At 40.4% G+C, this 14,064-nt stretch overlaps 1 protein-coding gene across 7 annotated transcripts in view; it reads right to left on the bottom strand.

Annotated features, from left to right (window-relative positions):
- OSBPL3 (oxysterol binding protein like 3) overlaps positions 1-14,064 on the bottom strand; it is a 196,902-nt gene that overhangs the window by 115,739 nt on the left and 67,099 nt on the right. For 2 of the 7 annotated variants that reach the window (XM_081533860.1, XM_081533864.1), the window contains exon 2: positions 12,207-12,257. The exons of the other annotated variants lie outside the window; for them this stretch is intronic. The gene's annotated coding sequence lies outside the window, so the exon portion shown is untranslated. The remainder of the gene's footprint in view (positions 1-12,206; positions 12,258-14,064) is intronic. 7 annotated transcript variants of the gene reach the window in all.

Below are 14,064 nucleotides of genomic sequence, written 5' to 3'. Positions count from 1 at the left end.
TGTGAATTTTTTAAACTTCTCTCCATCACTCATAAAAATCTACTCAAGTCTGTTCAGCAATGTAAACATTAAGCTAACAATGACTAATGCTCCATCAATGTTACCTGAATGCTCTCAAATAACAAGAAACGAAATACCTAGTGGTTGTGGTTAAGGTACCAGATGTACACACTTCAAGTTGTCTGTCCCCCTAACTAAAAATAACCCAAGGACAGAGATGCTAAGCTTCAAACAAATTCTATAAAAGGTATTTCCCAAGATATTATGTATATATTTATTTACTATTGCTGGGGCAATAGTAAACAATCTCTTGTAAGAGGCCCGAAAGAAAAGTCACTAATTTAGCAAATGTAGGTGGGGAGGAAAAAGGATATAGGGAGTTGTCCTCTCCTAGGGGATGGACTACTGCAAGAAAATGAGCATAAGACACTTTTAAACCAGCACAAACTGAAAAACAGCTGTAAGGAGAAACAGAATGAAAAGGCAGAGAAAACAGGTTTTAAAAAAATCGAGGTGGTTATTGGCAGACTAAAGCTAAAAAGGCAAGAAAAAGGTAAAGCACCTCTGCCACTAAAGTTAACCATGAAGGTTGTTTTTTCCTCCAGTAGACTGTGTATATCAGAAGCAGTTTGAAGACTGTGTCTAACTCTAGTTTTTTTTGTCTAACTCTAGTTTTTTGTAACTAAACTCAACATGTGGCAGGTTATTTGTTTATCAGATTGATGCTCAACACTGAAAAACACAAAACAACCCAATTAAAACATAGGCAGGAGATCTGAACAGACATTGTTCTAAAGTAGCCATGCAGATGGCTAACAGGCACATGAAAAAATGCTTGACATCATTAATCAGAGAAATGCAAATCAAAATTACAGTGGCATCATCTCACACCTGTCAGAATAGCTATCATCAAAAAAAACACAAATAAAAAATGTTGGTGAGGATGTGGAGAAGAGGGAACCTTCGTGCATTGTTGCTAGGAATGTAAATTGGTACAGCCGCTGTAGAAAACAGTATGGAGGTTTCTCAAAAAACTAACTACAGAACTACCGTATGACCCAGCACTTGCACCCCGGGTATATATCCAAACAAAACAAGAACACTAATTCAAAAAGATACATGCACCCCAATATTCACAGAAGCATAATTTACAGTTACCAAGATATGGAAGCAACCAAAGTCTATCAACAGATGAACTGATGAAGAGGTGAGATATATACATATACACATATATACACAATAGAATACTACTTGGCTATAAAAAAAAAGAATGAAATTTTGCCATTTGCAACAACATGGACGTACTTGGAGGGTATTATGTTAAATGAAACAAGTCAGACAGAGAAAGATAAACACTGAGTGGCATCATTTATATGTAGACTCTAAAAAATAAAACCAATGAATATAAGAAAAAATAAACAGACTCACAAATACAGAGAACTAGTGCTTGCCAGTGAGGAGAGGGAAAAAGGGAGAGGAAGGATAGGGGTAGGATATTAACAGGTATAAACTACTAGGTACAAAATAAATAAGCTACAAGGATAAAATGCATAACAGAGAATACGGCCAATATTTTATAATAACTATAAAAGAAGCATAACTTTAAAACTGTGAGTCTCTATATTGTACACCTGAAACTTAAGTAATATTGCACAGCAACTACACTTCAATAAATAAATATAAAAACAAATAAAACCAAAACCTGTGTCCCCTTCCCCTTGCTTCTAGAAGATTTTATCTCAGAGATAGGCAAAGAAATATTCTAAAGCATCCATTTGTCACACTGAAAAAATTCTGTAGAAAGGTGGATCCTAATTGTTTAGGAGTTTGCATCTAGTGAGAATGTAAAGAAAGAGTAATAATAGAAAGTACAAATAAGAAAATCTAAGTCAAAAGTGAGATGTAAAGTATCAAAACTCCAGCTGGATTCCATCTGGTTAATTTTTGAAATAATTTTCAGCAGCCAGGACTCTGCTCTTCCCTTGACTCCTCCGCGCTGTGCATTCATCGTAGATATCAGTTGAACCAGGGAGTGTAGCACACTGAAGGTGTTTCAACACAGCATTTTGCATTTAGACAGCATCTATCATCAAAGAAGTCCCAGTACTATGCAAATGGAAACTCCCCCACCTCACACCCAAAGGCAGAACAGCCCCTGCACTGAACAATGACAATCATACCTCCCGAAAATGAGAAGGGCCCCAGACCTCAAGGCTTATCACTGGCTTAAAAGGAGCTGATGCCAATTCTGAATCATCATTACTGAGTGAGGAAGATGTGTTTTTTAAAGACAACGGCACCAAGATATATCTCATCCCAAAGCTTGTCTTACAAAATAACACTAACATTTCTCTATCTATTGGTAGGGTCTATTTCCTCCTCTTGAACCTGAGTAGGCTTGTGACCATAGCTGAAGCGATGCTTTCTGACTTCCAAGGCTCTGTTAGAAATGATAATATAGCTTTTGCGTGATGCTTTCTGTCAGGATGCTCACCCTTCAACCTAGCCATCATGATGTGAGGACAGCAATGTCGAGAGACACACGGAGGGGCTCATTTGGAAAAGAACTGAGACCATCCCATCAGCTGATAGCATCAACTCCCAGACCACGTCATGAGCAAGCCTTCAAATATCAATCTCTGTGCAGTCCCAGGGGATACTGAGTAGAGCAGAGTCCAGCAGTCCCCACAGAGTCCTGTTTTAATTCCAGATTTGAGGGCTAAGTAAATGTCATCGTCCTAGCCCACCAAGTTTTAGGGCCGTTTGTTATACAGCATTAGGTAACTGAAACACTAGGCAGAAACTCTTGGCCCACCTTGAGGCTAGTCAGGTGGGAAGCATGAGAACATAGGGTCAGAAAGACCATGAACAATCAGCAGTAATGACCAACAGGCTCCTCCTACCAGAGCATCCCACTCCTGTCATGTAGGTCAGATTTGGAAGAGGGCTCTGTGGTCAGCAAACACAGACCTCACTCAGAAAGTCACTTATGCAAAGCACACGATAGAGTTTATGGGCCAATTAGCTGATCCAGGTAGGTATGTGTCTGATATTGAGGAAGAGACCACAAATGGAACACTGAAAATCCCATTTGTAAATGGCCACAAACCCCTTCAGAACCCTTTAAACACACCTTTTAACACAGACCTCAAAATCCCCACTTATCACTTGGCATTTCTCTTTAATAGCTTAAGCAGTGGTTGGGAGCGAGTTTTCAACTGGCAACTGAGCCACAAAGAAATCGTCTTACTAAGGCCATGGGGTCAGTCATTGTGGGTACAAGTAGGACAGAACCCAGGACTGTACATCAAGAACATCCATTCAGAAGGGGAAGAGGGAATTAAAGTAAAAGTCCTAAGTATTTAAGTATTTCTAAAGAGCAGTTTTATTGTTAGAGAGTCAAAATCTCCAGCATCATGGATCCTTTGGAAAGAACACTGATGAAGTCTTGGACCTTGGCCAGAGTCTGGTTGATTCTGCAGTGCAAGGATCTAGTCTCAATCATACACACGATTCCCCGGACGCTATCTGGTGCCCAGAAACCAGAGGATGCCAGCAAGCAGTAAGAAGAACCGAGTTTCATCACCTGAGTTGGAGCAGAAGAATGACTGAAAGCAGTGGGAGGGAGGGAGAAAAGACAGGCGAGTGTTCATTAAGGCTGTAATGCCCACTGAGTGATTGTGAAATAGAAGCTCAGCATCTGAACCAGAGACAGCCAACAGAACTTGGGGTGCTGTCTGACATTACTGCCTCTAGTCAAATGTGGGTACTGAATTAAGTGCAACTAAGAAACTCAATTTTAAACCTTAACTAAATAATTTAAATTTCCATAGCCACATGTGGCTGGTAGCTGCCATTTCAGACCAATAAAGCTTTAGACCACACCATTCTAAACCTCTTATTTTCTCCCTCCCTTCCCTTAGCACAAAGTGAGAACACCCTGGGATATTTCTGCCTCCTGAAACCTTCCAGGTGTGTTCTCACTCCAACCAACTCTGAAAAAATCAATGGCTGGTAGACAGCTGAGTCATCACAGGCCTGGTGTCCAACACTTAAATGTATTAAGTCATCTGGGAAATTTTCTTCCCCACTCCTTCCATTGTTTGGAGACAATGAATTAAAGAATGAAAGAGGCTATTAGTTTTCTACATGAGGTCAGCAGGGATTTTTAAGTAATAAGCCCAGCTGCAACTTCCAGGTACTTCAAACTGTGTCAGTACAGAGATTAGTTCCTTCAACTCACGCAGCTTCTGTGGAAAACCATTAGGAGTGTTACAAAAAGATGTGTGAAGTTCATGTGTCTATCAGGAAGGGCATATAATGGCAGTTCAGTTTAAAGATAAGAGTCTGTGACATGAGGCGAAAGATCATGTTTCAGAACAGAAGAAAAAAGAATTATCAGTTCAAACAATTATCAGATGCCAAAGAAACTGGCATCTGATATTTACCACTGTCTACTATCTTCATAGCATCTGGTCCCATCACTTCATGGGAAATAGATGGGGAAACAGTGGAAACAGTGTCAGACTTTAATTTTGGGGGCTCCAAAATCACTGCAGATGGTGATTGCAGCCATGAAATTAAAAGACGCTTACTCCTTGGAAGGAAAGTTATGACTAACCTAGATAGTATATTAAAAAGCAGAGACATTACTTTGCCAACAAAGGTCCGTCTAGTCAAGGCTATGGTTTTTCCAGTGGTCATGTATGGACGTGAGAGTTGGACGATGAAGAAAGCTGAGTGCTGTAGAATTGATGCTTTTCAACTGTGGTGTTGGAGAAGACCCATGAGAGTCCCTTGGACTGCAAGGAGATCCAACCAAGTCCATCCTAAAGGAGATCAGCCCTGGGTATTCATTGGAAGGACTGATGTTGAAGATGAAACTCCAATACTTTGGCCACCTCATGCGAAGAGTTGACTCATTGGAAAAGACCCTGATGCTGTGAAGGATTGGGGACAGGAGGAGAAGGGGACGATGGAGGATGAGATGGCTGGATGGCATCCCTGACTCGATGGACATGAGTTTGGGTAAATTCTGGGAGTTGGTGATGGACAGGGAAGCCTGGCGTGCTGCGGTTCATGGGGTCGCAAAGAGTCGGACACGACTGAGCGACTGAACTGAACTAAACTATCTTCAGATGGAAAAAAACAAACCCTCCATCCTAGGCCAGCAAAGTACCTTTTCACAGAGAATGGGGAGGGAGGGGAGAAGACTTTTACTTTTAAGAGGATTCCATACAATTTTGCAAAGTCCTAGAAACAGCTCCACAGAGCTGCCCAGTAGTAATCTTTTGGCCTGGGGGAAAACTGTTTCTTTAGTGAGGAAATGAGAAATTCACTAAGAAAACAGCTAATTTCCCAACATCAAAAGTTCCCATAAATCAATATTCGATTACCAACTCAAACTTATTGCCCAATATAATTCTACCATTTCAGGCAAACAGATATTCTTAGAAGTTCCCCATTAAAATAGGCATTCTCATAAATCACTCATGTGTGCTAAGTCACTTCAGTCATGTCTGACTCTTTGCAAGCCTATGGATTGTAATCCCGCCAAGATTCTCTGTCCATAGATTCTCCAGACAATGAGTATAGCCTCTGTAGGAGACAATTTAGCAATAGAAAAGTTGTCTTTCAAAAATAAAGGCACTATGGAACAATTCCAAAAGATAAAACAACTTAGGAAGTAGTGCTTCAAAAGGCTTTTTCCAAAATAAACTTAATGATGATGAACCCCACCAAACATAAAATTATCAAGAATGATAAAACCATGGGAAAAAAGAGCAATGGTTAATAGTATATTGATGGAATTAAATAAGTGGGGGAATAGACAGGGGAGGTAGAGCTACTAAGTGTTAAAAGTATCTGTTGTTGTTCAGTCGCTAAGTCATGTCCCATTCTTTTGTGACATCATGGACATAGCCTACCAGACTTCTCTGTCTGTAGGGTTCTCCAAGCAAGAATACCGGAATGAATTGCCATTTCCTTCTCCAGGGGATCTTCCTGGAGCAGGGATCAAACCCACAGCTCCTGCATTTGCAGGCAGAATTTTTTTTTTTTTTACCACTGAGCCACCAGGGAAGCCTATGTTACAAAAAATAAATTCTAACAAAATGAAAATAAAACAAATGACAAACATTTGACATCAGGAGAGAGTTGCTGGGCCAAAGAATTGGACTGTTTTTTATATACATTGTTTTAGCTCACCTAACCCATTCTCATTCCCAGACAGATACCTCTCTTCTGACTAAGGAATTAATCCTCTTTGGATAAAAAATTACTCTTCAGCAGCCTGGTTATTTCTTTTCCTTTTGTTAAATTGAAGTAAAATAGAATAATTTACTTTTAAAACTATGTTTAACTTGAGCTCAGTCTTATACAATTATTTCTGCCCATCGTTTATCCCTCATCCGGTCATGAAGTGCCATCACTTCATGGAAGATAGATGGGGAAACAGTGGAAACACTGACTGACTTTATTTTTCTGGGCTCCAAAATCCCTGCAGATGGTGATTGCAGCCATGAAATTAAAAGACGCTTACTTGTTGGAAGCAAAGTTATGACCAACCTAGATAGCATATTAAAAAGCAGAGACATTACTTTGCCAACAAAGGTCCATCTCGTCAAGGCTATGGTTTTTCCAGTGGTCATGTATGGATGTGAGAGTTGGACTATAAAGAAAGCTGAGCACCGAAGAATTGATGCTTTTGAACTGTGGTGTTGGAGAAGACTCTTGAGAGTCCCTTGGACTGCAAGGAGATCCAGCCAGTCCATCCTAGAGCAGATCAGTCCTGGGTGTTCATTGGAAGGACTGATACTGAAGCTGAAACTCCAATACTTTGGCCATCTGATGCGAAGAGCTGACTCATTGGAAAAGACCCTGATGCTGGGAAAGATTGAGGGCAGGAGGAGAATGGGACGACAGAGGATGAGATGGCTGGAGGGCATCCCCGACTCGATGGACATGGGTTTGGGTGGACTTAGGGAGTTGGTGATGGACAGGGAGGCCTGGAGTGCTGTGGTTCCTGGGGTCGCAAAGAGTCGGACACAACTGAGCGACTGCACTGAACTGAACTATGCATGTCTTTCATTTTACACACCAGCCAAGCCTGAAATTAATGCTAACACTGGTTAGTTTCTGGTTGAGATATTGGGGTAGTATTTTAACTTTTCCTTTGAGCTTTTTTTGTTTTGCTTGCTATTTAAAAATAAGAAATACATGTAACTGAAGTAAATATAAAACAGCAATTACTTTCCTGACTTGATACCAGATCACTTGACCTGCATCCTGAGAAATATGTATGCGGGTCAAGAAACAACAGTTAGAACTGGACATGGAACAACAGACTGGTTCCAAATAGGGAAAGGAGTACGTCAAGGCTGTATATGGTCACCCTGCTTATTTAACTTATATGCAGAGTACATTATGTGAAATGCCAGGCTGGATGAAGCACAAGCTAGAATCAAGATTGCTGGGAGAAATATCAATAACCTCAGATATGCAGATGACACTACCCTTATGGCAGAAAGCGAATAACTAAAGAGCCTCTTGATGAAAGTGAAAAAGGAGAGTGGAAAAGTTGGCTTAAAACTCAACATTCAGAAAACTAAGATCATGGCATCTGGTCCCATCAATTCATGGCAAATAGAAGGGGAAATCATGGAAATAGCCACAGACTTTATTTTTTGGGGCTCCAAAATCACTGCAGATAGTGACTGCAGCCATGAAATTAAAAGACACTTGCTCCTTGGAAGAAAAGCTATGACCAACCTAGACAGCATATTAAAAAGCAGAGACATTATTTGCCAACAAAAGTCCTTCTAGTTACAGCTATGGCTTTTCTAGTAGTCATGTAGGATGTGAGAGTTGGACTATAAAGAAAGCTGAGCGCCAAAGAATTGATGCTTTTGAACTGTAGTGTTGGAGAAGACTCTTGAGGGTCCCTTGGACTGCAAGGAGATCCAACCAGTCCATCCTAAAGGAGATCAGTCCTGAATATTCATTAGAAGGACTGATGTTGAAGCTGAAACTCCAATACTTTGATCACCTGATGCGGAGAACTGACTCATTTGAAAAGACCCTGATGCTGGGAAAGATTGAAGGCAGGAGGAGAACGGGACGACAGAGGATAAGATGGCTAGATGGCATCACCGACTTGATGGACATGAGTTTGAGTAAGCTCCAGAAGTTGGTGATGGACAGGAAGCCTGGTATGCTGCAGTCCATAGGGTCGAAAAAGTTGGACAGAACTGAGAGACTGAACTGAACTGAATGGTTCATTTTCCTAAAATGGTCACCTGAGCTGTGCTTCTCTTACTTCCCCAACACCCCCAGTCTCAGATTCTTACTCAATATGCTCACTAGCCCTCTTCATTCTCTGGTCGTGCCTCAGTTTTTGGAGAAACATGCTTCACCGTGAGAGAACTGTCCTATGTCACACATCCCATAGTCATCAGGAAAAGTGCAGGCCTCCCAAGAATGTGGGAAAATGTAGATAAGCAAAAATCACAGGGCTTGGGTCTTTTAACTAGAGGTGCGAATGGAAACTATTGACACTGGGAATCCCATCTGTGCTGTTGTTACACATCAGGGATGCCACACCAACACACACAATCTGGATTTACTGGAAGTGAAGTTATCTCTACCACAAAGGCTTCTCCAATACTAGGTATCTATTTATGTGTCCCTCCCACTTCTCTCTTCCTGTCTTTCTCTCCATTACTCTCATTCTCACACTGTCTCTCTCTCACACTCTCCCCCAACTTCCTCCCGCGACCCTCCCTCTGGTTAAAAGAAACCCTCCTTCTCTTTAAAGGAAAGTCAAATAAACAAACCCTATTAGATGACCTGGTTTCCCAGGTGGTGCTAGTGGTGAAGAATCCACCTGCCAAAGCAGGAGACACAAAGCAGGTTTGATCCCTGGGTTGGGAAGATCCCCTGGAGAAGGGAATGACTATCCACTCCATTATTCTTGCCTGGAGAATTCCACGGACAGAGGAGCCTGGTGGGCTACAGTCCATGGGTCTCAAAGAGTCAGACACAACTGAGCAACTCACACACACACATTTAGATGACCTGGAAGAAGAAGGAAGGTGGGCGTTTGGGTTGAGGGAGGGAAGATGGAAGAGCCATTAGAATATAGCATAGCTACATCCATATGTGTAATTGCACACAGTCCGTTCTACCACACAACTCTAAGAATGCATTCCAGGTATAACAAGCTTATCTGGCAACTCAGAACTGGGTAGCTGTTCATGTTTTTGTTTATTCCATGGCAAAAGTCAGTGGTTTTGCTTGGTGTGGGTCCCTGTTCCCCTGCCTCTTCCTGCCCTCTATCTTTTAAAAGGTGCATCAGGGCAAAAGCTGCAGAAATCAAATTTTACCTGTTTAACAGATCATGGATTATTAGGCACCACAGACCAACCTAAACAAGTAAGGAAATGGCAACCCACTCCAGTATTCTTTCCTGGAAAATCCCATGGACAGAGGAGCCTGGCGGGCTATAATCCATAGGGTCACAAAGAGTCAACATGGCTGAGCCACTGGGCACACAAACAAGTAACATGTTAAAAAAAATCAGATCCTTGAAGGTAGGGTATTTTATAAGTTAACTGTACATATATGCAATGTTTCAGGAGTTTGATTTTAACCTCTAATTTAACCTCTCACTTTTTTGACAAGTGAGATGACATAGTTACTTTCTATATAATATACCAGTAGACATGACCCATCCTAGAAATAGCAGCTCAAAAAGACTAAGAAATCAAATTTCACGACTGAAAAATAAAGGTGATATCCTGGATCATAATGATTCAAAATGTGCTCTGCCAAATAACACTTTCATAGGGCTGTCTGGGGCGGGGGGGTAAATGAGTCCCCACAGACCAGTCACCTTGGTAAACACTGCTCCTATACTCCCTCTTGAAGACATATTGGCACATTAAGGGTTTCTGAGAGATCCTGCACTTAAAACAAGCAAACAACAACAAAAGCAAATCTGTTAACTATGTTCAACAACCCATTTCAAATCTTTCTGACCTCAGAATCTCCTCTTTGAGGTAATACTTCAACATTCCTTCAGCCTAACGACCAAGTTTAAAGCTCAATCATCCTGTGAAATGGTGAATGAACTCTTAGCTTTAAAGGCTGGTTCATCTGTCATGGAGATAACAGCCTAACAGGCACAGGAACCATTTCTGGCTTATGAATCAGGCTTGTAACAGCCAATACTAACACTTGGATACCTTTTGCTTAGTTTCATGTCTAGACTTGAAAGGCCTAGAGAAACATGAGAAACCATGACCATCCCATAAAAACCACAAGCAATGTTCAGAGACTGGACTCATGCTTCCCTATTTGACCCAACCTTCCCTAAAATCCCTCCCTGGGTCTCTCATTATATCTCTCCCCAAACCCAGCTTCCCCACACCCCTTCCTCCTTGCTTTCCATAGTTTACTACTTAGACTCCATCCTTCCTATTTCAGTCTGAAATTACCCTCAAGAGAAAACATCTGAATAGGAAGACCAACATCATTTGGAAGAGAGAAGTACCACTCCAGGGAGCAACATCCTCAGTTAACTGGACAAAGTGCTCAAAAAAATCTTGGGGAAACTATCTCAGAAATTAAATACTCATGCAACTGTTGTGCAGGACTGCCTTAACACATATCTCCAAGCAATGTGCACTAAATCCACGCAAGTACACAAGAAACGGGATCCATACTTAGCATTTATGTAACAAGTGTTAAGTAAACATATAGATAAATGGAATAGAATTGAGAATGCAGAACTTAAACTCTCACATTTATGGTCAATTCATTTGGAGAAAGGTATCAAGACAATTCAATAGGGAAAAAATAGTCTTTTCAACAAATGGTGCTGGGAAAAGGAGATATTCACATGCAAAAGGATGAAGTTGGACCCTTGCTTCATACCACATACAAAAATTCACTCAAAATGGACCAAAGTCCTAAATATAAGAGTTAGGACTATAAAACCTTTGAAAGAAAACACAGGGGTAAATTTTCCTGACCTTGGGTTAGATCGTGGTCTCTTAGATATGACATCTAAAGCAAAAGCAAAAAAGAAAAAAAAAAGTTGGACTTTAAAATTAAAACTTTTATACTTCAAAGGATAAAATCAAGAAAATAAAAAGACAGCCCAAGAGTGGGAGAAAATGCTTGCAATCCTATAGTTGATATGGGCCTATTATTTAGAATATAGAAATAATTCTTACAACTCAACACTGAAAAAATAACTCAAAATTTTAAGTGGGCAAAGAGCTTGAAAAGATATTTCTCCAAGGAAGACACACAAATGGTCAATGAGCAAAAGATGCTTAACATCATTAACCCTGAAAGAAATGCAAATTAAAACTACAAAAAAAAAATCTCTTCATACTCCCTCGTGCTCATTCTAGGTCACTTCAGTCGTGTCCAACTCTTTGCAACCCCATGGACTATAGCCCTCCAGGCTCCTCTGTCCATGGGGTTCTCTAGGCAACAGTACTGGAATGAGTTGCTGTGCCCTCCTCCAGGAGATCTTCTGGGCCCAGGGATCGAACCCAAGTCTCTTATATCTTCTGCATTGGCAGCTGGATTCTTTACCACTAGCAGCACCTGGGAAGCCCCTCATACTCCCTAGGATAGTCATAATAATAATAATAATAATAAAGAAGAAGCAAACAAAAAAGCAGACAATAACAAGAGTTAGAAAGGCTATTAAGAAACTGGAACTCGGACTCTTTGGTGGCAATGTATACTTTGAAAAATAGTCTGACAGTTCCTCAAAACTTAGATACCATATGAGGCAGCAGTATCGCTCTTAGGTATATACCCAAGAAACCTGAAGATGTATATCTACACAAAAACTTGCACAAAAATATCCACAGCAGGATAATTCATAATAGCTAAAAATTAGAAAAACACAAATATTTATCAACTGATAAATGGATAAATAAAAAGTAAAATATCTATATGCTATGTATGAACTGATAGATTGTACAGTCCCAAAACTCATATATTGAAGCCTAATCCCCAGTGTGATGGTATCTGGAGATGGGGCCTGGGGAGGTAATTAAGTCATGAGGATGGAGCCCTTATGAATGGGATTGGTGGCCTGAGGCTTGTTTCCTGTCTCCACTCTCAGCCATATGAGGACACAACAAGAAGACAGCCATCTTACAAACAAGGAAGTGATCTCTCACCAGACAGCAGATCTCCAGGTACCCGGTCCTTGGACTTTCCAGTCTCTAGAACTGTAAGAAATTAATGTTTGTTGTTTAAGCCATCCAATCAATGGTAATTAGTCGGCAGCTTAGACTAAGATACCATAGCATGAAATATTATTCAGCTACAAAAAGGAAAGAAATACTGAGTCATGCTACAATGTGGGTGAACCTTGAAAACATTATGCTAAGTGAAGGAAGTCAGATAAAAAAAGGCTACATATTATATGACTCCATTTACATGAAATGCCCAGAATAAGCAAATCTATGAAGACAGTGAGTAGACTAGTGTTTGCCAGGGCTTGAGATTTCTTTTGGGGGTAATGGAAATATTCTAGAATAAGATGGGTTGTGATGGTTGCACAATTTTGTGAGTATACTAAAAAATACATCTCTGTCATATACTCTAGATTCCACATTTAAGTGGCATCATATGATATTTGTCTTTGTCTGGCTTACTTCACTCAGTATGATAAACTTATATAGTCTAAAAGGGTGAATTTTGTGGCACTGAATAATATATCAGTAAAAACAATCTTACCCTCCTAAAAATAATCTTTGAATCAAACAGAATCAGATATGCAGTTATCCATCCTCTCCCTCAAAAACCACTGGCACTGAGGTGAATCTACTTTTGTTGAATCTGCTATGTAACACTGGAATCTAGTCCTAAGATTCAAAAAAGAAAGAACTATGCTATGCGCTGAAAGATGAATAAACTCCAATAAGAAAGCTTTGAGAACTTCACTATGAGTAATTTAAAATAGCATACTCGGAAAACAAATGAACAAAATATCAAGATGTAAGTCTATAACTTCAGATCAGTCTCTATAAAACCTTCTGAATCCATATGTTCTAGTTGTTGTTTAGTCGCTAAGTCATGTCCAACTCTTTTGCGACCCCAAGTCCTATACCCCTTCAAGCTCCATTGTCCATGGGATTTCCCAGGTAAGAATACTGGAGTGGGTTGTCATTTCGTTCTCCAGGGAATCTTCCTCACCCAGGGGTCAAACCCGTATCTCCTGCATTGCCGGTGGATTCTTCACTACTGAGCCACCAGGGAAGCCCCATATACTCTAGTGATCTCATGGAAAGAGTGAATAGCAAAAGTCATAGGTTAAAATCAACTTCTTGTCAATCCTGGCAGCCACATTAGTCATCCGAGAACTCACAAATAGATCATTTGAGAGGTTTTTGACAATCATATCCAGAAATGAAACATGGGTCTTCCAAGATCTCAAAGGCTTTCTTCTATCATAGTAGGCAGTACTGGCTTAGGTCACTGAAGGCCTGTTTACAAGCAATCAAGGGTCTAATTAAAACCCTTACAGAATGACTAAAAGCCAAATCTGGATGTGATGTTAAAATGATCTTCAAGCTCCAAAGCAGTTGGTTGATCTTTGATCTGTATGCCTGCCTTACATTTAGCAATGACTCAGGCCCACATTTTTAAAAAAAAGTTACGACGTTTCTAATTCTCAGAAATACCACCATGTGGGTTAAAACAGACACACACATGTACTCACATATTCACACAGACCAACCCATCACAAGCCAAAAGAACCACCCAAGGGAATGAAAAGCCTAAAATTCATTGTCGACAGGCAAAAGAGCAAGGTAAACAGAACAACCATAGACAATTTCAACTTTTGAGAGGTGATATCCCCCAAAGGTAGTTATAAATCAGCTGTTTGAAACTCTAAACACATTTTCTCATAGAAATCTATTAATGTGTGGCCACATACCCAGGTGAGACCAGGGTGATCAATGCAATGCATGTGAAGCAGAGAGTTGATAGGGCTTCTTAGAAGGGGAAAACATCTTCCAAGTACAATTC

Source organism: Giraffa tippelskirchi, chromosome 10, assembly GCF_054371585.1.
Source record: "Giraffa tippelskirchi isolate mGirTip1 chromosome 10, T2T-mGirTip1v1.2.pri, whole genome shotgun sequence".
Taxonomy (NCBI): domain Eukaryota; kingdom Metazoa; phylum Chordata; class Mammalia; order Artiodactyla; family Giraffidae; genus Giraffa; species Giraffa tippelskirchi.
Note: the sequence above shows the minus strand (reverse complement) of the source record. Positions and strands in the feature narration are given on the sequence as shown.